Raw genomic sequence first — 25055 nt, forward strand, 5'->3', positions numbered from 1 at the left:
GGTGCGTCCTATTCTGGTTGCATAGCCAACGGTATAAGATTTCACACAAAAAAACGGGAAGAACATCGTCGCACCCAAAACTCCGGTGTCATGGTCATTAGTGAACAACCAGGATCTAAAAAACTTGAGTTCTTTGGTAGACTAACAGACATTTTGGAATTCCGCTACATGGGTTGGCGTCGTGTTTACTTATTCAAATGTAAATGGTTTGACATCTCTGATTCCAAACGAGGGATACGTGTGGAACCACATCTTACTAGTGTGAATATGTCGCGGACAGCTTATAAGGACGATCCATTTGTTCTGGCGTCCCAAGCATCACAGGTATTTTACCTAAAAAATCGCAACATCCGTGGGGAATGGTATGTAGTCCAAAAGGTCATACATAGAAATGTCTATGACCTTCCACGATCATCCCTTATTGAAGATGATGAATCTGATTATAGTGACGTTGATGCATACCAAGAGGATAATTCTGGTGATGCTTACGTGAGTGTCCATGCTGATGACATCCCACTGCAAACAAACATGCACAGGCCGAATGTTGAACCGGAGCAGGTTGATGTTGACACATTGGTAATGCAAAGGTCTAATTGGGACCACTTTGAGCAAGGTTTTATCAATGACGATACCAGGGAAGACAATTCAGATCACAGCGCCGAACTAAAGGGTAGCATAGAAGAAGATAGTATCTCAACGGAGGATGAGATGAACTAGCGAATTGTGTGTTGGTAATAACCTCGTGATTCCACATAACCCATTGTGTTTACTTCAATCTGATATCATTTCGCCACTAATTATGCTCTCGTCTTTTCCATCGTTTCTTATCTAATGCAGGAGTTATTACCAGGTTGATTGCAGCGTGGCAATATCTTATTGTATTGATGTTTGAATGCCCTTGATACTTCAAGTGATACTTCAAGAATAGCAGATATTCCATTGAATGGATGTGTTCGCACCCTTTATGTATTTCTGTTGAATAGAAGACTTTTATCACTTTAATATAATTTTGTGTGTTGTGCTTGACAATATATTAGTTTGTTATTTTTCAAAGAATTTGACAAAGTTTATTGGTATATTAAGTTCAAGCAACGACTGAGGAATCCCCACACCCCTTAATGCCCAGAATTTGGCAAAGTTTATTGGTATAATTGTATGTAATTAGTGTGATTGCAGGGATACTCTATTGGTTGCCTTCGCCTTGGATATGCCAATCATTGGAAGAGGTAGAGGTCGATCATGTGGAGTGAGGGGTGGCCGAGGCCGAGGTAGATCTCAAAGAAATGATGAAGTTCAGGATACAGTACCAATTCCTGCCCTTACTGCCCAAGATGAAGCATTCTCAAGCTCAGATGACTCAATTGAGCCACCTGATTGCGTCCCGAGCACAGAACCCAATGACATGCCAGCAGTTGATTCACAGAGTGCAAACCAGGATGGTATATTTCTATTTTTCTGAGGTGTTGTTTTACATAGTATGTTAGTGGTTGCTTAATTTGATTGTTATAGGAGATATATGATGCTAACATGTCAATTGAAAACATTAGTACCACCAACCCAGAAGCGTGGCCGAGGAGCAGCAAAAAGCACAGAGTTTGAGAAGTTATGAAAGCATGGAAAGATACCCTTGAGAATTAAGGATGGTGAGACTGCACCTTGTTGTGAAAATGCTACAATTTTTACTACAAGGGTTACATGGCTAGTCAAGCACCATATGGACTTGAGTCATGCTAGCTGGCATGCCGTTCCAGCTAATGAGAAGGAAGAATTGGTAACACACGTTCAGGTTAGCTTAATATGGAATTTCATACATTTTCAAATAGAGTATTTGAAATCCCAACGTTGCAAATATAAAACTCGTAACACAAATTATAATTAATATGTTTGCTGTTTGTCCCTAGGCTGACTTCATCCTCGATTGGACCAAGAAGAATCACCGTGATACGGTTACGAAGACACTTCGGAAGCGGTTTAATCATATTCGCTATGATTTACATAAAACCTACAAGAAATACGAGAGTAATGAACAAGCACTCGCGAATGTGCCACCGTTGGTGACACCAACCACTTGGGTGAAGTTATGCGCTCGATATGCAAGCGAGGAGTATAAGGTAAGTTGGAAGTCAATCTATTGAATTAACGTTGCTTTGTGAAGAATATTTTTTACGCACTGTTTGATACATGTTAAGCTTGACACGTGTGATTGCTTTCATGTATATCATGTCTCGTGTGAGTGCAGCGAATGTCTGAACGAAATAAAGGTAATAGAGATAAGCAAGAAAACAATCACAGGGCTGGACGAAGGTCCTTTGTACGCCTAATGGAGATGAGGGTAAGTCAATTAAGCTCGATATGCAAGATGCACATCAATGAGACCTTAAGATGATATAGTTTAAGTGTAAGTTGAATTTAATTTGCTTGTATAGTTTAAGTGTAAGTTGAATTTAATTTGCTTGTATTGGCAGTCTGGGAATGAGGAGAATTTGGTCGATTTTTTTAAAGAAGTGAGGTGGTCAAAGAAAAAGAACAAATTTGTGACTCTCATTGCTGAAGAGAAATATGCGAGTGTTAAAGTAAAATCCTAAATTAATATGGGTTCAATTGCCAAATTATTATATGGTGTTGTCTAAGTACATATTCCTTACTAACATTTGTGATTTTTCCAATGGTTAATAGCTGGAGATGGCTGCAAAGATGTCAGAGTTGGAGCCTGAGAAGAGGACTAATGAGGCTGCAGCAACAATCTTTAAGGAAGTTTTGGGCCAAAGATCAGGGTATGTAAGGGGGCTTAGCGAGATGGTTATTCCGGAGTCATCTAAAGAAGCAACTGATGCCCAAATAGCATAATTAACTGAACGTGCAGAAAGGTTTGAGAAAGCTGCTTCAGATTATAAGGGCCAGCTTGATGACTTACGAGCTAATGTCATGATGCTAATGGAGAGACAAGTTGAATACGACAAGTTCATGGAGAGATATGAGTCAGAGCGGCAGAAGCAGGGAGAGTCTCATAGAGAGACTCAGGGACCTGCATAGTTAATATTTGGCCATGAACCATTTTTTGTGAATTTTGATAAGGAGATGAAGGTGAAAGTAATATACTTTTCACAAAATGCCTCCTACTTAGTTAATATTTTGTTTAGGGTCTACTGGTGTGGGGTAGGTAGTGTAAGGTTAGGTTTTGTGGACATTTTGTAGCTTATGCCATTGTACATTTCTCTTGCCACCAACTACTCACATGGAAGTTATTGGTCATTGGATGTCAAACTGCTACAACAAGGTAAGTAATGTCCTACACCCATAGGCTTTTTTATGTTCTAATTTGAATTCTTAACGATTAGCATTGCATTTTATTTGCATGTTATGATTGACTTCGATTGAATAGTAGAAGAAAGAAAATCATCCCTCTTTGGTGCTACTGCAGTTTTGATTTCTCCTAAACCATCTAGAAACCTATGAAGTATATATGAGGCCTATTTTGTATCTCTTCCTTTTTTTGTATCACTTTGTATCTTTCTGTTAAAATTTCCTTGTTAAGAGCTTAAAATTTCTGTCCAATACTATTATAGACTGACTATTTGGTTTTTATCAATGAAGCGTCAGACGATGGTTTACAGATTCGATGGCGAGAAAGAAAATTCAGATGAAGAGGATCGACAACACCACAGCACAGCAGGTGACTTTCTCTAAGAGGAGGAAGTGCATATTTAAAAAGGCTCTGGAGCTCTCAACTTTCTGCGAGGCTGAAATAGAGCTCATTGTCTTCAGGTCTACCGGAAAGCTCTTTGATTATGCCAGCCCAAGGTTTCTCTCCCTCTCTCACTCTGCTTTACTTATAGAGGAACATATATCCTATTTATTAGAGTAAAGTAAGTACGTAGCTGTCTACTTGTTTATGAAGATTGACTTGTTCGTGCATTCACTAATTGGTTGAAAGAGAGATAGATGCTTAATTGAAAAGATGTATTTTTCTCTTGTTTTGTTGGTAAAGTTTCTTGAACTGATGGATGCTGTAGGTGAGTCCAGATTGCTTTGCATACAGAGTTTCTGGTGATAAAGAAAGATGTAAAGCTGGATTGGATTAGATATAGTTTTATTTATATGTGTGGGTGTTAGTTCTGAACAAAAACAAGCTAACCGCTACAATTTGAATGAGTTTTTAAGAATTAATTAAACCCTAATAGAAGAATATAGCTGATTAATAACCAGTCACCATCCAAATTTTTCCTGACATCTGAATCGGTTCAAACCCAAGCTGGCCTCCATTAAACTTTTCCATTTTAGTCATGTGATGATTAAATAATTTATGCTCATTTTCAGGTTAGAAATCAGATAAATTATTCCCAGCTGTCTTCATTGTATATATGGGTTAATTCAAGTGAAAACTTGAACAGAATGTCTGTTGATTATAATTAATGTTGATATTAAATGTGAAAAAATGGTACTTGAAATCTTGAGTAGCTCAATTAGGTGTTCAAGTTTTTATTTAATTAATTACCGAAATTGAGGTATTGGTATTGTTGGAAATGACCATCTCATAAATCATAAAACAATTTCTAGAAGACTCAGATGTTTTCGTGACTATGGTGTTTGCCAGATTTTAATCATTTCTTAATATCAATGACATTACTTGTAGAAATAGAAAGATCAAAACTCCTATTGTTATATGGAGAATTTCCTGTAGTGAGAAATTTGTTGCTACATTGTTAAAAAAAAAACTCCCGTGATAAAGGCATGCATGAAATGCAATTGGTATTGTTTTGGGATGATAGGTATAGGTGGATGCGCACTGTTTCATGCTTGGGATATTTAGTGAAAGCCTCAAACTGTTCTACTGGTTTAGTTTTAGACACTTGTTTGATTTTTTGTTTTTTTGCAAGGTCCTCTATCGATTCTTGCTTTGGGTTTTTATTCCTATGTCCTAGAAATACATTACACTGCATACTTTTTGGGTTCCTGCTGTTAAATGTCTAGAGGGTGAGAGCAAATGGGCTCATTAGTGGGATTACAACCCGTAATATGTATACCATATGCAGAACAAGTGAAACAAATATATTTGTTTATGTGCTGCCATCCCTGCCCATTTGCTTCTTTATTATCTTGACATGGAGTTCTATACCAACTATGCATGGGGAAATTTGTTGCTACATCGTTAAAAAATCTAATTAGAAAATCTGCATGCATAATTGGTATAGAAAACATGTACGAGAAAAATAACAACATTGTTGAATACTTTGATTTATTGCATTTTGCATTCTATCTGGTTGTCCATGCTAGCGAGCTTGTGTTTGATGACATCTCTAAAAGCTCATAAGCTATTTTTTGTTCTTGTTTCTCACAGGATTGAACCAAGATATCAAGAAATAGAGCAAAAACATTTCATAAGCTGTCAATGATTGATGGAACAGCTAGCTAAACCCATATAGAAAAACTTTCACTTGTAAATTTTTGTTACATTGTGATATGTTGGATGGTTTTATGTAAAACTTAAAACAATGGCAGTGTAGTGGTTAAGCTTCAAATATGTACTTTGAGGTTATATGAATGATTTGTGCTGGCAAAAATTGAATTTCTCTATATATAGTATTTTTTGGTTTATTAACTTGCTTTGTTTATTAACAAGCAAGTATTCAGGGAAAAACAACATATGAATGAACAAAACAGGGACTGCTTCTTTTAAATTTTCGGCGACAATATTCCGCCGGAATTGAGTTTGGCAATAGCAAAGCTTCACTATTTCCAGCTACAAATGTAGCTGCAAATACTTATTTCCAGCGAACAATATATAGCCGAAAAACAATTAGCAAGCACACCTAGTAACAACTATTTTCGGCTAAAAAATATAGCTGCAAATAAGAATTTCCGGCTACAAATATATAGCCGGAAAATAAATTGGCGACTAGAAACTAGCCAGTAAATATTTGCGGCTTTAAAAATGTAGCCGCTAATATGTATTTCCGGCTTAAAAATATAGCCGGAAAGTATTTTTGGCTATGGATAATGGATATTGACAAAAATTATTGCGCTAAGTTTTATTCATTTGCGACTATTATTATTGTCAGAAATAATATGTATTCCTGGCAATTATCAAAGTAGCCAGAAATTGTCTAACTTGGCTCTTTAATAGCGGCTATCCCTTGGCGACTAGAAAATAGCGGGTAATAATTAATAGCGGCTAAACCATGTGTTTTTTCCGGCTACTGGACCCGCCAGAAATGGAGCAATTTCCTGTAGTGTGGATGACGCTTACCGGACCGGATAGTTACATAGGCATTTGACCTTAAATCCCGTGTTGAAAATATATCTCAATAAATTAAAGCTAGGAGTTATTATTACAATAAATAATGTCTAAATTCATCAATTTGAACTTAATTATATATGGACTAAACGAATTTTTCAAAGATTATCATACATTCTCTCGAGAAAATTAACACTACTTACCGAGAAAATTCTAGCATGAGAAATGGTCAATTGATAAAAACAAAAAATAGAGATACACTTCTTTCACAATTATTACTCAAAACTGATATCATTATTTTCAGTTAATAATGATATCTAAACATTTCAATATTACACGATAATATCATTAGGGTGGCGTTTAGCTAGGTAACGTAGAAGAGTTAACTTTGAGTTTAGATTTAGATTTGGATTATAATTTGGATCTAAAATTAACTATAATCACACAACTAAAATCTTGAAAAGCTTAAAAGCCTATTTGGGTTTGATGCAAATTCAAGTTTTAATATAAATAATGCTATATACAGTATTAAGATATATAAGTCTCAAATAAAGTGGAGCAGTACTATTAAAAATATATTTTTTTTCACGTGGGTCTAATTAGATTTACACAACTAATTTATATTGTAAATATCATTTCCATTTTAATATATGATCCAAATTAATAAGATATTTTGGATTTTAAATCTCTAATCCATTTTTTTTTTTTAAATATCTCTAATCCATATTAAATCCTCCTTCCGGGTTCATTCGTCCAAAAGCACCATAGGCGAGGTTTATAATATAATTAGTGTAAACATTGTGCATGTATCGTTGTTAACTAATAATAATAGTGCAATTTACTAAGTCAGCTGCGACCAGTTCATGAGTGGTTAAATGCATTATAAGCTCAGTGGCCTGTTCCACGTACGTTTGCAGTCAAAACTGGTTCAGTGGTATATATATATCATGCAGTGCACGCTTGAGAGCTAGCTCTAGCTCCATTGGCCTGAAGGAGAAGTAGTACCGGCCTCCATCAACCTTTAGTATAATTTCTCTTGCATTTATTACTACTGGATCTCATCATTCGTAGCATTTTAACCAAATCTATGACTACGAGCATGCAATATTCATATATATGCTAGCTTCGATTAATATGCATTGAATGCTGGCCTGCCCATATTTTCAAAGATACAAATACAAAAAGTACATGAAGAGATAGAAATCAAACCCACTTGATGAATTTTTTACCTGCTAGCTGCATGCATTCATGCATTTAACTTTCACAGATCCAACTTGCGGTTGCAGGGACACATTCTCACCCGGCCGCTTAACATAACTATATGAATGCATGTCATTTCTTCTGCAGCTTACTGGATGTAGGATCCATTAATTGCTCTTGATGCCCTTGTCGGTGGTTGACTCACTCAATATGGCTCTGCATGCGGCGGCTAAGCTATGGCTTTGAATTTTTATAACTTACATCTATTTTGAGTCTTTGACCGAGGGAAGGATATCAAAAGTTACAAGTCAGCATAATGGGACTCAAAGAGGCAAACAAAGGCCAGGGCCGGTTTTTAAAACTTCCTCTGGCCAAAAAAAAAAATGGAAGAAGAAGAAGAGTAGGTAGTAGTTAAGTTTTTAAGAAATCAATCTCTTCTATGCTGTCTAAATATCCCAACAGTGAACGAAGAAATATCTCATAAGTGTGTGTGAAGTAGGCTAGTCTGTAATTTGTATGTGGGCATGTGTGTTGGAGTTCTTATGGACTTCGTGACAGATAAATTTTTAAAGGGTTTGAAGTAGTTGTTTGACTATTATCCTTTATATTAATTTATCCATATATATGCACTAGATCCATTCTATATTTATCTATTTATAGTACCATTTTCTCATTTAAGGTTTCTGCTATGAAGATCATTCTGTTATTGCAGCTCTTGGAGATTGTTGTAGACACATTTGATACAATAGTAAGTTCATGCACTCATTTAGACAAAGTTCTCCCATATGATACAAATTACCAAATCATAAAGTTTTTGGAAAGCATGGAAGATACAATTCCAAGAAATGGTTTTGGTATGAAAGCGAAACTCTCACGGACCAATTATACATTCGCTTCTTCATTTAGGAAGAACTGCATATCGGTTAAATGGTTAGGTGATCTGCTTATTGGAAAAAGCTAATGCGGTGATCGACTTCATGAGCAGTGCTTTGTCCGTAGTGTTCTAGATAAATGAAACAGGCTCCTACAGTAAAATAGGACCATTAGATATGTAATTAGTTGAAAAGGTAATTAGTTTTATTTTATTTTATTTTTGAAAGGAAACACTTCTTATTACATTAACCAAAATATTTTTTGTTTTGTATATAAAAAACGATGCTTTTCAACATTTTTTCTTGAAAAAATTGTAATAGAATATAGGCTTTTAGATTAAAAAAAAAATTATGCTTTTCAATATTATCTTTTTCTTGAAAAAAAAAAAACCAATATAGCCCGAAACCCGGATTCATTCGAGTTCCGGCCCAGGTCATAACCTGCACTAATCTAGTCTGGAACCTGGCCCGGATTTGAAACCTGGGTTCTGGGCCGGGTATACCCAGGTTCTCAATCTGGAACCCGGATGAACAGTTCTAGCTAGCTAGCTAGTTATTACGAGTCCAACTGATCCTGTTTCCTCAGACATCATCTTCAAGAACAATTGGCCACCTAGTTATTACAATCCATCATCTTGCACCTAACTTTGAATGGAAAATTTAATTTGATCATTGATCTTATCTTACATTTAACAACATAGCAGAAAAGTACTACGTATTATTGTCATCATCGATCTGCTAGCTGCATGAGAAATTGGCAATACTTATAAAGCATATTATTGGTGAGAGAAACATTTTGATTCAGTGCTAAATTACCTTTTATATTGCAGCCTACTAAAGATGCAGGTCGTATGGTCTCTAAAGAGTCAGCTACAAGTCGTCCTCAACTTGCTTCACAGCCAACCAAAGCTACTAGTCGTGAAGCATCATCTTCTCATGTAGCTACATGTAGTTTTTTTTTTTTAAAGAAACTACTTGTATTAATTCATAACTGTATCAATACAAAGTTTATCATTCAGTACCAAGGAACTAATGCCCATAGGCCCCTCTTCCATCCAAATTACCTCTTCCCTTACAAGTAATCCCATTTTTGCTAATGTATGAGCTACTCTATTGTTTTTTCTATTTGTATACTGTATTGACCATTGCCTTCTATTAATTAAAATAGTTTATATATCCTCCACTATCTGTCCATGCCATTCCCAGCAAGCAACCTGTATTCTTATTTACAGCATGTATAATTCCAAAAGCATCACCCTCAAAAATGACATTTAACCAATTTAAGTCAACACATAGTTGAAGAGCTCTCCACAGCACCTGGATCTTGGTTGCAGCTAGGGTAAAAACATCTGCAATAGAGTTGCACAATGATAATAACAATTCCTCATTTTCATCCCTCACCACTATCCCCATCCCCATTCTTTTCAATTCAGAGCTGAGACTTGCATCCCAATTCACTTTAACCCATCCCTTTCTCGGTTTCCTCCACCTCCCCATATCCATTTGCATATTAGCTCCCTCTCTCCTTTTTCCCAACTCCATTTTTGCCTCACCAAACATTGACAAACAATCTTGAGCTTGTTTGTATAACACAGAAGGCCCTTGAAACTTCCCTTCGAAAACAAAACTGTTCCTTCTGCACCATATATTCCTCATGACAGTAGCTACTAATTCTAGTTCACCAATTCCCAGTTTCTCAGACAATATCGCCCAGATCTCCATGAAGGTCCCCTCCATTCTAGGCCATTTCTGAACTGGACTTTCACTGTCAGCCCAAACATCAGCTGCTGCCCCACAACTCCATAAAACATGATTAACTATTTCTTCTTCCAATCCACATATACCACAAAGAGGATCATTCAGTACTTTCCTTTTACACAAGTTTTGCCTTGTAGGTAGACAATTCAGAATGGCTTTCCATATGAACATTTTAACTACTTCAGGTGTATTAAGCTTCCAAATTTTTTGCCAACATACCTTCACAGATTTCATATCAGATGGACCCCCTTCGTTTCTATATTTCCTGCATCTCTCCAAGTGATATCCACTCCTCACACTATATAGACCATCCTTTGTGTAGGCCCATATTCTCTTGTCAGGAGCATTGGCATAACTAATTGGCAGCCCATATATGATATCAGCTTCTTCTTGCATAAAGGTTTCCTTAACCAGCTTTTCATCCCATCCTCCATTTTTAAACAATTCTTTAACTTTTGCCTCTGCCCTCAGACCCTTTCTTGGTGATTGGATACAAAACTGAGATGGCCTTGGTATCCACTTCTCTCCCCATATATTGACCTTCTCTCCATTTCCCACCCTCCAGACTAAACCTTCTTTTAATAGATCAAGGGACCCCCACAAGCTTCGCCATATTTTTGAAGGCCCATAGCCTAATTTAGTATTCAGCAGGTCTCTATGCTTAAAATATTTATCTTTAAGCACTCGGGCTGCCACTGAATTTGGCATCATCAGAATCCTCCAACACTGTTTTGCTAAAAGGACAGTGTTAAAACTATTCAGTTCTCTAAACCCCATACCCCCTTCCAATTTTACCATACCCATCTTAGCCCAACTCCTCCAATGTATCCTTCTATCATTCTGTTGGAAACCCCACCAGAATTTAGCCATTAATGCTGCAATTTCTTTGCATAATCTCACTGGTAGTCTGAAAACATTCATAAGTTGGCACAACTTGGATGACTGCTTTTAGCAGAACTTTCTTCCCTGAAGGAGATAGAAAATGATTCTTTCAGTTATTTATTTTGTTCCACACCCTATCTTTTATACCTCTAAAGGTTTTGTACTGTGATCTCCCCACCATAACAGGTAACCCCAGGTACTTTTCAATGTTTGTTTGAATTCCCACCCCCACATCCTCCCTTATCCTTCTCCTTATATCTTCTTTTGTATTGGAACTGAAAAATAAAGAGGTTTTCTGCCTATTTAAGCATTGCCCCGAAGCCTTCTCATAAATCTGTAGTAGATCCTTGATCTTAAGCCACTCCTGCCAAGAGGCTTGTCCAAATACCAAGCAATCATCAGCAAATAATAGGTGAGTAACACTTATACCCCCTTTTGCTACTGCTACTCCCTTCAACTCCCCCCTCCTTTCAACCATATTAATAAGGGTACTTAGTCCCTCTGCACAAAGGAGGAAAAGGTATGGAGATAGTGGATCTCCCTACCTTAAACCCCTCGATGGTACAAAAGAGTTCCCAGGTTTTCCATTTACCACAATGGCATACTTAACAGTTTGCACACATTGCATGATAAGGCCCACCCATCTTTCATCAAACCCCATTTTTATCATCACCTCCTTTAGAAAACCCCACTCAACTCTATCATATGCTTTCGAGATATCCAGTTTTAAAGCCATACTCCCCTTATTTCCTCTTTGTTTAGTTTTCATTGAAGGAAGTATCTCATAGGCAACTATAATGTTATCTGTCATGAGTCTTCCCGAAACAAAAGCACTCTGATTTGCTGAAATGACATGATCAAGTACTCCCCTTAATCTATTTGCTAGAACCTTTGCAATGATTTTGTAAGAAACATTGCAAAGGCTTATGGGCCTGAAATCCCCAACATTTTTTGGTTCCTTCACTTTTGGAATAAGCACCACATTGGTTTGATTGAAAGAACTAACAGTACCTTTTCCTGTTAAAACACTCAACACTGCGTCTGTCACCTCTCCCCCCACAACACTCCAATAACTTTGATAAAAAGAAGCCCCAAACCCATTTGGGCCTGGCGCTATCAAAGGCCCAATCTGTTTAATTGCACTCTCCACCTCCTCTTTAGTAAACTCTTTCATCAACTGTAAATTCATCTCAGAGGTTACCCTTTTGTCCATTGAAGAAAGACAAAACTCCATAGATTCCTTTGATGGGAATGAAGATTGATATACATTTTGGTAATGGTTATAGAAGGCCTCTTCAATTTCCTCTTGTTTCTCCCATAGAAACCCATCTCCATCATACACTTGATTTATCTGATTCCTTTTCCTTCTTTGAGTAGCACATGCATGAAAAAACTTGGTATTTTTGTCACCAAGTTTATACCAGTCTATCTTTGCCCTTTGTCTCCATTTCAAATCCTCTTGTGTAAGTAAAACCCCTACTTCTTTTTGAAGCCTCTTGATCATTTCCACATTATTAGGTCCCTCACTATCCTGCAGATCTCTTATCTCTTTTGAAAATCTGGTAATGTCTTTCCCCCTATCCTTCTCTTTCCTTTTTGCCCACTCTGTTAACCTCTCACTGCATGAAGTGAGTAGTCCTTTTATCTTACTTATAGGATCAAAAAAAATTTTCTGTAGAGTCCCACCCCCTTTCACTACCTCTTCACATTCTTCATTCTTCACCCATGAAGCTTCCAAGTTAAATCTTCTACTTCTTTTAACAAAAGTGTAAGAGGAATCAAAAGCTGTCATCAATATAGGTTTATGGTCAGAGCAGTGAGCAGTGAGCCCTACCACTTTCACTTTTTTGAATATATTCCTCCATTCATGATTGCCTAAAAATCTGTCTAGCCTCTCCTTAGTAAAGGTATGGTCATCATGCTTATTGCTCCATGTAAAGGGGCATCCCTAACACCCTAAATCTGTTAACTGTTTTTCCACCAATACCTCCCTAAACTAACCCATACTCTTCTCATCTCTCAGTTTAACCCCCACTTTTTCAGATTGTAACAATATTTTGTTAAAATCTCCAGCCACACACCAGGCCTCTCCTTTTTTCGGAACCAAGGAAGCTAGAAGCTCCCAAGACAAATTTCTCTTTGAAGAGTCAGGGTGCCCATAAAACCCAGTAAAGAACCATTCCTTTTTTCCTCCTTCCTTTCTGATTTTGCTGCTAATATGCCATTGGGAGAAATTTAAAATCTCCAACTGCACCCCTTTACCCCAAAACAAAGCTAAACCCCCTCTCTTTCCAATAGGTTCTACAACTAGACATTTATCCAGTTCCAACCTTCTTTTTAAGGCCTCTACTCTTCCAGCCGTAACCATAACTTCCATGAGAAAAACCACATCGAGCTTATTCACCTTTACCAATAGGCAAAGGTCCTGAACTGTCCTAGGATTGCCCAATCCTCGGCAGTTCCAGCTTAGGCAAATCATTGTAATAGGCGGGGCTGCTCAACAGCCTCCGCCTTTATTTCAATATCAATCAGTTCCAAATTGTCCATCATTTTAATTTTTTAACTCCCACACCTTCCTCTTTATTCACCTCCTCCCCTCCACTTCTTTTTTTTACCACCACTAAACTTTGCACTCCACTAGTCAAATTCCCTCTCAATATTCTTTTCCAACTCTTCGCCTTCCCCTTCCCCTTTTTAACTAATCTTGCTTCAGATTCAACAGTTTCCTGTACCCCTTCAAAATCCTCATCAAGTCCCCCACAACTCCTCACTAACCCTTCAGTCTTTTTGTTAACCCTGTTTCCCAGTGTTTTTGACCCTTCACTCTCACTTACCTCCTCCATATTCCCCTTATTTTGCCCCCTTTCTATTAACCCCTGGCACTCCTCCAGCCATGCATTTTGATTCCCCTCAGTGCCTGCATTTTTACCTTCCATAACACTCTCCCCTTCTTCTTCTTTCCTCCCTTCATCTCTTGTTACTCCATGATTTTTCTCCATTGTTTTTGCTCTCAACCAAGGCTCATACTGCCCTGATTCCCCTTCTTCATTCAAGCACCCCTTTGCCCCGTGCACTATACATCCACACTTTAGGCAAATTCTAGGTAATTTCTCATACTGAAAGGGGATCCACATCTTCTCCCTTGTTTGAGCAATAGTCCTACCTCTAGCTAGGCTCCTCCTTATATCCAATTCGACCCTAACCCTTAGGAATTTCCCCCAAGCTACATCCCCCTCCTGAACTTCCACCTCTAAAACCTTCCCGATAGTTCCCCCTAATCTTTCCCCCATGCTACGATTCATGCAATCTAATGGTAGATTAACCATTTGGATCCAAAACTTTGAATAAAGAAATTCATAGCTTGGATCTGGATCTTCCCCTCATACGGCATTAAGGCAAACAAGTGATTATCAAATAACCAAGGGCATCCCCTCAAGACCTTAACCCTATCCTTCCGATTCGAAAATGTAATAATAAAACAGTTAGATGCAATTTCTCAAAAGGACATAGGGGGACTAACCTTCCAAATCTTCTCCATTGTCACACGGACCACCTCCTTCCCGATTCTTCTTCCAGCAAAGACCTTCCCTAACAGGCTCCGATCCCCTAACTCCCTGAGATCTTCATTCTCGTTCTCTGAAATTTCTATCAGCTCACTCTCTTCGTCGTCCAGCTTCAATCTCTCCCAAGTCTGCTCGAGTTCCTCCATAGAGGCCTCCTCTATTTACCTCTAGCAAATAGATACTCACCCTGAGCCCCACTAGCGTGAGAACTTGGACCACACTCCACCTAGCAAACGTTCGCACCCTAATCGCCTTCGGAAAGACGACGAAGGGGAGAGAACGGTTAGAGGAGATATGTAGCTACATGTAGTTGAGACTAACAATCTTCTTGCCATTCTGTTTTGCTATTTTATTTTATTAGTGAGCTGTACGGTTAGTTATTTTTGGTAAGTTAGGTTAGGCTATACACGACAAGCTGTATATATGAGCCCTTTCTTTTGATGATTGTGACTCGGTTTTAGAGTCTTGTTTTGACTTGGTTTTACACGACAAGCTGACCCTTTCTTTTGATGATTGTAATATTAAATGGGAAGATACAGAGATATATAATTAATTCTTCCCATCAGAAGACAATGTTGCTGAGTCGCTGACTTCTTGTCCAGTGCTTGACAAATTCATACGTTAGCATGACAAATTCATACGAACAAAGTATTTGAAAAGGTTGACGTTGTCCATCATGAATAATTAGTGACATTTGAAACGTTACAACTCATATATATCATATGTAAGGAAGGATATATTTTGGATATAATATTAATAGCAATGATACTGAGTAAGAAAATATATGGTTAGATCAATGATTTTAATTTTAATTAGGTTCTAGAACAGTTAGAGAGGGTTGTTGGACGGGTACATACATGTTTGACTCCATTTTAATTTTTAACATTAACCCATGAAATTAATCACGCTTATTATATCTTTTCTTAAAAGCAATATTATCTATATGAATATTTTGAAATTCACTTTATATTTATAATTATTTCTTTCATAAATGTTTAGTTTATGAAAAAAGTAAAGTTTATAAATTGATATGATTTGTTATCATAATATATTATATTATAAGGGATATACTATTTATAATTATTTTTACATATTTTTTATACATTTCATTAATGTGATTGGTTAAAACAGTTATTTTATATTAAAAATAGTAACATAATCAATTACATTAATAGAATGTACGTACAAAATATACAAATATGACTTCAAATAGAGTTTTTATAAAGTGATAGGCACTGAAAAGTGACAACTTAACAAGCGAAGAAACAAAAATGGAGAAATTAATTGGTGAGGGTATTGGGTGGCTCCAACTTTTTATTATATTCGAATTAAGAAAAATGTATTTCGGTTGACTTCAAAATTACAGTCTTGCCCCTTTTGGTGAACTTTGTTTTGACATGTTATTAAGCATTTTTCCCATTGAGGTTCTTTAGTGGCGTTCAATAGGGTCTGTTGCGGCGGCGCATTGAGACGTCAACAATTTTGTCCTCGTCACCGTCCACTCAAATCACATTGAGACATTAGCAATTTTGTCCTCGTCACCGTCCACTCAAATCACGCTTAGACCGTATAGTGGGATCCATCAAAACACAAGATCTCTTCCATCGACGGTGGAAAAATGGGCACAACCATCATAGTGCTGTCACGGAGTTCCTTGACTGTTTTATTGGTCTTGTGAGAAGCTGGTGCAGTAAAGTGAGATTGTAACGCCTCGATCTTATAGGGATCGCAGAGTTGACTTTTTGAAACTTTATACTCTAATACTAATAATATAATTACATACTTCAAAATATAAATATAATCGGAACATGACAACATTTTGTAATAAAAAATCATCAATATTCATAGAAACCTTCTATACTAAATACATTAGGCTAAAATAATCATCTCCCCCATGTATCATAATCTTGAACTTTAAATCCTTAGCTGAAGTGTTTAAAATCATATAAAAAATGTTATGAATTATCAACAATTCAGTAAGTAAATAACATAGGCTAACATGCAAATAACAATTTAGTAAGTAAATAACATAGGCTAAGAAAATTAGCAGAGCAAGGGGCAGAGGTCTACCACAGATAACGGCTTTTGTGGATGGACAATTCCCTGCAATGTATCTTGGTGTGCCATTGAGTTCTGGTCGTCTAACGGCTAGAATGCTTGAATCATTGGTTTCAAAAATTCGAGGGAAGGTAGCGAGTTGGAAGGGGCGGTTACTGTCTCAAGGAGGTCGTCTTATTCTGATTCGGTATGTCTTATCTTGCATGGCGACTCATACGTTAGCAGTGTTGGTAGTTCCAAAGATGGTGTTGAGAAAGAAAAATGCCATCTTGTCGTCGTTCCTCTTGGGGGGAAATAATGGGAAAGGCAAGAGGAAATGTTGCTCTTGGGATAAGGTATGTAAACCAGTGAGTGAAGGGGGTGTTGGGGTACGAGATCTAGTTAAGGTACAAAAGTCCTTTCACATGAAGTTTGCATGGAGGTTGATGGCGATCGACAGTCTTTGGACTCAGTTCTTTAAGGCAAAATATTTTAGACATGGACATATGGCATTAGTTACTCCTTCACAAAATGATTCTCTGTTCTGGAAGTCAGTTTTGAAGGTCTTTCCAGAGGTGTATGAGAATATGTATGTCAAGATAAGAGAAGGAAAAGCTTCATTTTGATTCGATAGGCCACTGAGCAGTGGCCCTCTGGCTGAGAGTATTGAATTGGTATAACATCCTGCGCTAAAAGTACAAGAGTGTTGGGAGTTGAGGGCTTGGGATACTATCGCTCTAGAAGAGTTGGTAAGGGAAGAAAAAATGAATGAAATACTGATGTAGAATTTAAACTAGAAGGTGGGGTCTGATGTGTTCGTTTGGAAACCTACCACAAATGGAAAGTTTTCTACTGCTTCGGCTTGGGAAGTCATCAGAATTAAAGGGATGAGAAGGCCATGGATGGACTGGGTCTGCCACAAGCTTCTTCCAATGAGAGTATCATTGTGTATGTGGAAGGCGTTATTCCATTACCTGCCATTTGACGAGAGAGTTCGCATGTTGGGAATTTCGATTGTCTCAAGGTGCGACTGCTGTGTGGAAAAAACAGAGACTTTGAATCATGTGTTAAGCATGGGACTTATAGAAAGTATGGTATGGAAAAGAGCGGCATCAGTGTTTGGAATTATGAACGTGGAAAATGAACTTTGGAGGGTGAAAATCAGTAGGTGGTATCGAGTGGCAAAAAAATCAACTCAAAAGGGGACGGTAATTGGTTTGCTTCCTGCAGTGATCACTTGGAGGCTATGGCTTCGATGATGTAAAGCCCGCATGGATGGTGAGCATGAATCGGGAGAGGTAGTGTGGCTATTGGTGAGAAGTTGGCTTGCGAAAATAGCAGGTGGTGTGACGGGTCTGCTATATTGTTCGGATCAGAATTTCTTGAAAGATTTGTAGGTGAGATAGAGTAAACCAAAGAGTAGAATTCCGCGTAGGGTGGTCTGGGAAAAACCCCTGAGTGGTTGGCTGAAGCTAAATGTGGATGGGTCATGTAGAGGGAATCCGGGTTCTTATGGGGGTGGGGGCATTATCCGAGATGCAGATGGTAACATGAAGGCTGCTTTCTTTGAGAATTTTGAACCGAGTACAAATAATGGAGCGGAATTGAGAGCGATTACGAGCGGTGTTCGAATATGTAAAGAGATGGGATATCAGAATATTTGTATTGAAAGCGATTTAGATATAGTGGTGCATTGGCTAATTTCTGGAGTTTGTGACATTTGGTACTTATGGGATTTTTGGGAAGAACTAGAAGAGGAATTAGTTGGCCTTCGGGTTTCGTTTGGGCACCAATTCAGAGAAGGAAATCAGGTTATCGATTTTTTGGCTCGACAAGGAGAGGGAGGCAGCACGAGAAGATATTTTGAAGGGGATGCAATACCCAGTAAGATGAGAGGACTAATGCGGATGGACAAACTTCGAATCTCAAACCTTTGAATGTAATTTTGTCGAGGCTTGGGGCATGTGTTTGTGTTCTGGTGTTTTTCTTGATTAATTTTTTTTTTTATGCATTTGATTGGAAGGTCTAATATAGATTTTTTGTATAAGAATATTTATTTGGTTTTTGGAAAGGTTTTTTTACAAGGTATTCCTCCACCATAAGTGAAGTTTCTTAAAAAAATGGGAGGAGGTCACTCGTGGACATGTGATCTCATCTCTTTCTCAAAAAAAAAAAAAACAATAGGTTGAATGATTTATTATATTTTATTTTAAAATATAAAAAAATATATTGATTATAAATTAAATAATATATTTTTAAAAATTTAAGTTTTGACTTTTATTTTGATATGATGCTTTTAAATATTTTAAAAATATTATTTAACCATGCGTCCATGTGCTGCAATCCAAAAGCCGAAAGTCTCACATGTGTTGCTCTTTTCTTTGTCAAAACCGCGAGTGTTGCTCTTCACCCCCATTAACTATGGGGTGAAGAAAGAAAGGAAACAGTAGGCCTGAACATCTGGTCTGGCCCGAAAATCAAAGTTCCAACCCGACCCGAACATGGATCATTCTGAAGTAGGTAGTTCCGAACCGACTAAATTAACCGATTAACCGAATTCGACTTTTCTCTGAAATTAACCGATTAACCGATTACCTTTTTTTTTCATCTCTCTCTCTCTCTTCATCTTCTAAGGATTGCCCACATGTTGTTCTTTATCAATGCATTAAATCAATGTATCTTTATCATTTTTGTGTTAAACTTGCTCTTTTAAAGCTTTTGTTTTGGTCCTTGAGTTTCGTTTTATCTACAATACCGGTTTTGCTTTATAGATGTTGGTTTATTAGGTTAAGAATACCATTACAAATCAATTAAAGAATAGTACAATATAAAACTGGAATACATGTTATAAGAAATATATGACACAAGATATACTTGAAGGCTTTTTTTTTTTTTTTGAAATATACCTCCTGTTATCATTTCATTCGTAGTTCAATAATATTGGAATACTTTGAAGGTTTCATTGAAAGAAACATAGCAGTTTTACTTTTCTTCGATCAGAAGTGTAATGATCATTTAGTTCCCTGGCTCCTGCGTCCAAAGCACTAGACGTAGTAGTACTATAATTTATCAAAAACTACAAATCGTCTTAAATTACCACAGTGCGCAGAATTAATTAATCTAATCCCATATTTCTAGCAGTTGCCATATTTGCTTCACCATAATTAAAACCAAACAAACACACACAGATTTGCACAAAAACTCCATCCAAACAAACAACGCAGTTATGTAAAACCAAGGGTTGGGGAAAAGCTGTCATGAAAACTCCTAATCGAAAAACCTAGAGTATTTACCTGCGCAAGAGAGAGAGAGAGAGAGAGAGAGAGAGAGAGAGAGAGAGAGAGAGAGAGAGAGAGAGAGAGAGCCTTGAGAGTGTGAGAGTCAGAGAGAGCGAGAGCCTTGAGAGTGTGAAATGGAGGTAGAGCCCAGCGGCCATAGAGTCAGCTGAAGAATAAACGTATTGGCCCTACTAGGTAAAGCAACTAAATCGGGTATTGGGTAATTACCCGACCCAACTTGATCCGAATAGAAAACAGTTCAGAAGCTCATCATTCCTACTCGTTTAAAAACGGTTCGGGTAATTTTGGGTCAGTATAATCAGATATTCGGGTCGGGTCAGTTATTTCGGCTTAATTGTCCAGCCCTAGGAAACAGTACATGCTGCACAGTTGTTAAGAACTTTAAGCTCTTGCCTTTTTTTTTTTTAATTTTTAATGGCACAGGTGTTGCAGTGATTGTCTCTCTTGTCATTCTCTCTATTCGTGAACGAGGAAAAGCATGGTGAATTTCACAGCAAATTCGGCCAGTTGACGGGTCGTTCTCTCTATTTCTCAACGCTTCTCTCTCTCTCTCGTCTTTTTTCTTTTTTGAAAGACTCTCTCTCACGCCTTGAATCCATCCATTAAAGATGGACTTTCGCACTCATTCTCTCTCTTTCGCTTTTTGTTGTGCAACAAACTTTTCCCGAAAATCAAATTATCTGCACGCTTTGTTGCGACTGATATTTTGGGTGTTCAAGTATCATTGACCTTTTTCTTTCCCTCTATATCTTCCGGTAATCCTATGCTTTCCGGCTAAGAGTCTTGGAGTCCTGCTCTTTCATGCTTCTTATGGAGAATCGATTCTTGGGTTTCTAATTTCTATTGATTCTTGGTCTCTATTTGTGTGGAATAGCCTTAGTCCAATTCTGACGGGGGTTGTATGTCTGCAAGGAAACTTCAAGGTAGGATTTTGGTCGACCATTTTCTTTTTGATCAAGGAAAAAATGTTCAACTTCTCCCCCAACTCTTGAATAAGACCACTCCATTCTTATTAATCTGACCTACTGCGTTCGGTGGTCTATCAATTATATGTTTCTTCTTCTTTTATCTTTTAGTTCCAACTTCCAAGAGAGGAAAAAAATTCTATCTATTCAATATAATAACACAAACAGCATAGACCAGCCCGCCTTGATCATACAGCTCTCTCTCTCTCTCTCTCTCGCGCTCTGGTCTATCTGGTCTATATGATAAAAGATGCATCTTTCTATTCTCTTTAATTAACTTCCAATCACTGATTTGGTCAGCTGTTGCAATCTGGCCAGCTCTTCCTTGCTCATATCTATAAGTAAATTTTCTCCATTTAATTCATATATATCTTTCTATTAGATTAACTTTGCATGAAATAGTGATTTATTACTGTATTAGATCTAGTAAAGATCTTGAATCTTAGCTCCACATTTTATCTATTTAATTAATTATTCTATACATTTGAGTCATTCAAATCTGATTTACTATACACTTCACTTTATTTAATTAATTGTTCTCCAATTTAACCCATGATCAATGTCATGCTAAACATCAACTGCTTTCCCTTAAGTCTGCATTATAAATGACATCATTGGCGCCATTGCCAACCAATTACTACAAGCCATATACGTACGCACTTACCCGACCACGTATGAGATAAAAGCAATCAACATGATGGATGCAATGATGCAGTAGGTTATGCGCTTGTCAAATTGGTGATCCCTTGGTTAAAATTTTCATTTTCAATATATCTTCATCAATTATCTCAAGCTGTTCAAATCTTCCTTTCAAAATATATATATGCTAGTTAATTCTGTTAACTCCATTTCTTTCAATCTTAATTTGCCTTTTGACTCAAGTACTCTTGCAAAACAATTGCTCAACTACTTGTTTGTCTTTCTTTTGTTCAATCTATGGGAAAGCATAACATTAGAAGAAAATTAATGAATATTTGTGACTAGTTATTTGAGACAAGAGTAGACTCATTTTAATAAGAAATAGTCATTTTGGTAAAAAAATACCTGATAACAAATAAGCAGTTTTCTTGTAGTATATAATTTTTTACGTCCCATGCACTGATTTAAAAATCCAAAAACCCAAAGTTTTTCCACATGTATGATATGCAAATTTTGATCTTTCATTGGTGAAACGTCATTGAGTTAGTCACGATAATCCCTTTTATTAATGCTATTTATCATCCATTTAATTATCATCATTTTTATCATCAATTCTTATGTGCCATGAAATGATTGAAAAATTATTTGTTATTTTACTCTTATCTAACAATCATTTGTGCCACATCAAAGACAAAAGAATGTTATCTAGAAGGAATGAGAACATTCTTTGTCATGTAAAAAATTTGACAACAATAAAAACTTACACATATGTTCATGTCCTACGTTGGTCTCAAATCATTTAGCTCCTCGTATTTCAGCTTCAAATGAATGTGAACATGACTGCCATGATCAGTTATTACTATATATACCTACCTTGACTAAACAAAGACACTTTTTGTTTTGTAGCTGAGATATGTAATGATAAATTTGGGGGAGAGATTGACAGACGAAGAGGCTGAGCAGATGATTAAAGAGGCTGATTTAGATGGTGATGGCCGTCAAGTCAGCTATGAAGAGTTTGCAAGGATGATGATGCTCAATTGATTTAAAACGTAATAAAAATAGAGGCATGGCACCTTTAACATTTTGAATGCCCCCATGCCTTTCCTTTCGTTAATGCTAGCGCGTGATTTCTAGCTAGGTTAGCAGGGCGATAGATGTACGTACGTACACAAATTGTAAGTTTGAGAACATAATAAAGTACAGTTAAGGGTTGAGTCATTTGTCACACAATATCTATCCTAGCTACTCAAATGGTTTTAAGCATAAAATTGAGACCATCGATCCAAAAGCAGAGCGCGCAGATTTCAATTTGAAAGTACGTACGCTTGCCACATGTTTTAGAATTAGTACTTTGAAAAAGCTAATGATCATCATGATTTAGTAAGTGAACTTGATAAAAAGTAGAGTTTGTGTAAACCTCCCTCAATGTTTTTATGAGAGGAGTATTAAGAATTAGCTAGGAAGATTACAATGATCTGTGCAAGCATTGTAATTTGCATAAACTTATGAATATATGGTTTCAGATGGAGTACAATTAATTATAATATGCACAATGGAATTAACAAGATCAAAACGTCAAGTCTATGTGATTAGGAAAATACTCTAGCCACTAAGGGATTACATAAAAATAATTTCACAAACTAATTAACGGGGATTGATATAATTTGTCAAATTATAAAGTTAATTTTATTGTAAAGTAGATCTAACGGATTAAATAAAACCTCACGATATGATTAATGCATAATAAATATAAAAATTGGTAAAGAAAAGATGTACTTGAGATTCGGAAATTTCAAATTTGATGCTCATTTATCACGAAATCTTCTAGTCCTCAATCCATTTGTAATCATGAGCGATAAGGAGTGTGTGATCCTTAGTTGGAAGAAGCAAATAAAATTTAATGAAAAACTCATTTTGCTACAGTACTTAATTAGAAGTACAAAAGAAAAAAACAATTTGCTTCAAAGTTCATGGCTTGGAGCCTTGGTCATATATATAGTACATGAAAAAGAAAAAATATATTTTTGTAAAAAGGAAAAGGTCTTTAGCCCTTTCTACTAGAACTATCGTGGACGGCATGCGTGACCCGAATGCTTGATTTCACTAACCCTAACACATCCTTCAGCCAGATTAGTTTCAACCAATGGTCCTCGATCAGGCTAGCTTCACTTCAACCAGTGGTTCTTGATGCAAAGCTCTAGGCCTTAGGATTGGTCCATTTTTCAAAGAAAAAGTCTAGTTGCGAGCATACTTGTGTACTAATATGTGTACCAATTTATTGTGATTGGTTAAAAAGTAGATTTTACTGAAAACAATGCTAATTTAACTTTTAAGTATGAAAGAATCAGTATTGATACGCAGATTAGTACGTGACTTTACTTATATGTAGCAAAACTCTTTTTCAAAGCACTGGTCCTTGGGCCAATGCTCTCGATGTACATACGCACTAGTCCCCGAATCACTGTCATTTGTCACACGGACTGCTCCTCAATCTAGTGCACCATAAGCATGGTCCTTGGACCTGAGCTCCCTACATCGACAACCCCAGGCGAGGTACTGCACTAGTCTATATATGGATGAATATAGGCGACGTGTTATTGCTAGTCAGGTGATGCCAATGAGTGACTTGTCTGTGGACCAGTGCAAGTTGGATGGCATTGACTCAGGGACCAAGGGTAATGTGCACCATTAGTACATGACTAGAGGGTAGCATCATTGTAACACCCCATGAGCTTCTTGAGGCTTATGTTTTAGGGAAGCTAGGATATCACTCTATTTAGGGTTTTTATTTATTGAAGGTAGTTAATTAGGGTAAGAAGTAGAACTAAGGCTATCAGACTTATTGTGTATCTATTGTTTGAAGATTATTTAGTAGGCAGATAGAATTGGACCTGGAATTATAGATTTTGATTTAGAGAGGTGTTTGCCGGCCCATTAGGAGGTGGGCAAGCTCAAAGATTTCTTTGCCAAAACCCACAAAAGCCCATAAAACCAAACCCACTAAAGCCCTAGCCAAATCCCCCTGCATAGTCCAATTCCAAGTCACATTCCCTACTCAAAACACAACTCTTAACGTTACGTTTGGATATTAAAATGAGTTGAATTGAGTTATGAATAATAATATTTTGTGAGTCTTATTAAAATGTGTTTGACTTTTTAAGTTGATATTAGTTTAACTTTTTAGGTTGAAATGTAAGAAGAATGTTAAAATGAGTTTAATTTTTTTATGGGAAGTTGAAAAAGTAGTGGGTCTCATCTAGGGGTGTGCAACCGGATTAATCCGACTGGATAATGGGGATTTTTTTCATTTTCCGCCTATAAATCCGGATATCCGGATTGTAAGAGGATTTAATCATATTTAATCCAGATTAAATATTAATACTTTAAAAAAAACTATTTAAAATTTTAAAAAATATTTTTATAGCACTTTTTGATAAATTGCCAAGATCTAAAAATAATAATTTAAACACTTTTTAAAAGTTTTTTTTTAAAATAAAATAAATAACAATACAAAAGAAATAATATTGTTGTTACACCACAATGCAAAATATTAATTTACAAAGAACAAAATAAATAATAATACATAATAACTAATTAGACTA

At 36.8% G+C, this 25055-nt stretch overlaps 1 long non-coding RNA gene across 1 annotated transcript; it reads left to right on the forward strand.

Moving 5' to 3' along the window:
- Positions 1-19971: 19971 nt before the first annotated feature.
- LOC122307940 lies at positions 19972-22667 on the forward strand. The gene is made up of 2 exons (XR_006241862.1): positions 19972-20769; positions 22357-22667. It is a non-coding gene; the product is annotated as an uncharacterized LOC122307940 (long non-coding RNA).
- The last annotated feature ends 2388 nt before the right edge of the window (positions 22668-25055 follow it).

The sequence above is a fragment of the Carya illinoinensis genome, chromosome 1 (genome assembly GCF_018687715.1).
Source record: "Carya illinoinensis cultivar Pawnee chromosome 1, C.illinoinensisPawnee_v1, whole genome shotgun sequence".
In the NCBI taxonomy this organism is placed as follows: Eukaryota; Viridiplantae; Streptophyta; class Magnoliopsida; order Fagales; family Juglandaceae; genus Carya; species Carya illinoinensis.